This window comes from Penaeus chinensis, chromosome 2 (assembly GCF_019202785.1).
Source record: "Penaeus chinensis breed Huanghai No. 1 chromosome 2, ASM1920278v2, whole genome shotgun sequence".
In the NCBI taxonomy this organism is placed as follows: Eukaryota; Metazoa; Arthropoda; class Malacostraca; order Decapoda; family Penaeidae; genus Penaeus; species Penaeus chinensis.
This window is the reverse complement of record NC_061820.1, coordinates 39,898,225-39,901,574: the sequence shown is the minus strand read 5'-3', so window position 1 is coordinate 39,901,574 and position 3,350 is coordinate 39,898,225. Positions and strand designations below refer to the sequence as shown.

Here is a 3,350-nt window from a genome sequence, read left to right as displayed (position 1 = left end):
TACTGGCAATCCTCTGTTTACAAAACCCCTTTCTGAAATTTACAACATGATAAATTTAACTTCTGAATTTGGTAATTTATGAAGTATATCATTAGTGGCTTTGATGGAACTCTTCATTTCTTGTTTATATGTTAACTTCAATGATAGATTTTTGGACCTTGGATATTTTACATTCCTCTTCCTATATCAAAGAAATAAATATTGTGTTAATGCTGTCATTTGAGTTATCCTTGTTTATATATATATATATATATATATATATATATATATATATATATGGTAATACCATTAATTCTATGTATTCTTAAAAGTATAGGATATAAACAATACACTTAGTTTCCTTTCATAATTTATTTCCTAATGGAAGAACATAAAGACTGTTTATGGACCACATATATTTTGCTTATCCACACAAAATAATGTTCTGGTATTGAAGAGTTACACTAATGGCTAATATTAACCAGCTGCCCTTCCCAGGAAAGCTTTTTTCTTGGTTTTATTTAAGAAAATCACACATTTTCAAAATCACTGATGAATTTATAACCAGAGACTTACACTGAATGATTAAAGAAGTTAATGAGAGCATTTATATGCTATGTAAACATCTTTTACATAAATCAATTGCTCTAATATCTGGTAGAGCCTCCTTTTGCCTTTATCACTGCTTCGATACTCTGTTCCATACTCTCATACAACCTAAGTTATAAATTTAATTTGAATGTTGTTTCAATCTTTGTTTACCTTGTCCAATTGTTTTTAAACACTGCAGACTCAATTTTCTTTGCAATATAGTCAATAGGGTTCATATCAGAACAATTACCAGGCTTTCCAAAACTGTCAGCTTATGTTTGGCTACCCAGATCTTAATCTTTGCAGTGTGGCAGGGAGCACTGTCCTGCTGGATAACTGCTTCACTATCCTCAGAATAGTGGATTAGAGATAGAACTGCACAGTAGTAATACTCTCTGTTAACTGTTCCACTGATTTTGTACAATCAGCCAACACCTTTGCTAGTAATGCAGCCCGACCATGATACCACCACCATAGTTACCTGTGGGATTCAGGCATTCAGGAAGCTATTCCTCTCCTTTTCTTCTTCTACCTGATACAGGCTAATCACTTATTAAGCAAAATCTACTCTCAACAGGACTTTTTCCCAATTGAAACCACTGGCTTCTTCTTGGCCCTACAATACATTAAACCACTCTCCAGAAATCTTCTTCTCGCTGTTCAACCACTCAAGTCTATGTCAAAATTCTTCTTGAGCTCATCGGTTACTGAGCTAGATGCCCGCTTTCTATCTTTTAGGGCAGCCCTTATAATGACTCTGTCCTCTCCTTCTGTTGTCTTCTTTTTCATGCCTCTGCCTTCCCTGTTTCTGTTCCTTTGTGCTTCTTAAATATCTCCTGCACAGTAGACCTTGCTACTGTCATACTTTCAGCAATTTTATTGCAGCTGCAGCCTTCTTTATAGATAGCAACAACTGTCTTCCGTGCTCAAACTAGGAACAGGGGCCATGCATAAATTGGGCCTAAGTAATCAAATACTGTTTTTTCAAAGATATGTGGGTAATTAGAATGCAAAAAAATCTTCATGTTACATTTCAAAATTAATTTGCTTGAAAAATCATTTACCTCACCAAAATATTTGAAGAACTTTTGGTAAAACAGGTGAAAATGTGATGAAAACTGCAATAAATTGGTCAAGTACAGATTATTTGAAGTAACAAAGTAACAGAAACCACAATTAAAGCAAGGCTAGACAGAAATATTTTTTTTTATAGCAAAGCCTTTTCCTCGGTAATCTACATGAAACTTTCAATGATTCTTATTGCATTTTATGTGCGATTAAAAAAAAAAATTCATAGAAACAGTGAAGCTGGTGATAAAAACTCCCAAATATTAAGCAATATCTTTCTTAACATATTTCTGATTATATTTCCTTCATCTTATCAAGTTTCCATCTGAATATACTAAGTAATAGAACCAAAATTTTGAAATGAGCTGAAAGTGCAAGAGTGGCCAGTTAATTTTGGCCAGTAGTGTGTATGGACTGACTAAAGTCTAAATTAATTTTTTATGCAAATACTGCAAAATGCAATTTTGTGATCATACGACAAATTCATCATGTTAGATAATAACATCTGTAAGTCCTTATTTCATCATTGTAAAAACAATGGCAACTCTGTCATCATGGTCATAAAACATTATAAAAATTAGGAGATTCGAAGCTGCACATATGATGCATTAATTGGGCATGGCTCCCCCCAGGCTTGACCAACCAGCCTCCAGTTGGTCACCTCTGACAGAGGAAACTAGACAAATTTATCATATCTGGCACAAAGGATACTAAATCTATTCTTCCCATTAAAAGCCTGTAATAAGGGTAATATACAGTTAACATGAAAGATGGGACCTGTAGAAATTTGCTTTTATGACGTAATGAAAACATACTGGATAAATTAATCTACATTATATTTAGATACATATGAAAATTAGATATTTAATTCTGATACAAATAAAATGTACTTAACTGAAAGATGAAAACTGGACCACCTTGTAAAAGACTTTTCAAATACCTCAGAAATAGATCCATTAAAAAAAAAAAAAAAAAAAAAAAAAAATGTATAACATAAACAATCACTATTCCTTGTAGTTAAGTTACTTTACAAACATTCTCTCAAAATTAAATACAAAGTTACAACATAGTTAATACTAAAACTTACCATTTTATCCATAGACATAACTTATTTGAAACTTTCCTCTCCTGAATGGATCACAGAATTACTCAGTTGTTCCTCTGTCCAGCTTCAAACCTGCTAACCACACTGCCTTAAATGTAAAAGACATATATGTTATGACTCAACATAAAAAAAAATCTACAAACTATTGACCACAGGAATGAACTTAACAAAAGTTGCTGTCATTTCCTATCTCCTATTTTTTGTGTCACACAAAAGGTAGGAGATGGATTGAAGGATTGACAATAATTAACTGTGATACTGATGATAAAACTGGCTTTTTATTAAAAAATAACAAATGAGAGTAATAGTTCATAAAACTTCATTATGAATAAACTGTCTTTGAAAATCAATTCCATGATAATATAAAGTTACAGGTCAGAAACAAGATACAAAGAATATCAATACCATGGTTATGTTATAGCTATATTGTTGATATTCAGGGAACCTTATAACCTGTTGTAAAAGTTGGGTTGTGCAGTCAAGGGAGTGCGGTGCTAGTAGAATCCAACACCTGAGGTATTATGCAATGATACAAGAGATTTTGAGGAGTGTATATAGGTGTCTTTAACTTGGGATTAAGGGCAATAATCCAATATTAATGACAGAA

At 32.5% G+C, this 3,350-nt stretch overlaps 1 long non-coding RNA gene across 1 annotated transcript in view; it reads right to left on the bottom strand.

Moving 5' to 3' along the window:
- Window positions 1–336: 336 nt before the first annotated feature.
- The window catches only part of LOC125032984, a 4,370-nt gene continuing 1,356 nt past the window's right edge, over window positions 337–3,350 (bottom strand). Inside the window, exons 1-2 of the long non-coding RNA XR_007115576.1 lie at window positions 3,149–3,350; window positions 337–2,831 (exon numbers count right to left, since the gene is read on the bottom strand). The exon at window positions 3,149–3,350 is cut by the window's right edge and continues 1,356 nt beyond it. This is a non-coding gene — a long non-coding RNA (uncharacterized LOC125032984). The remainder of the gene's footprint in view (window positions 2,832–3,148) is intronic.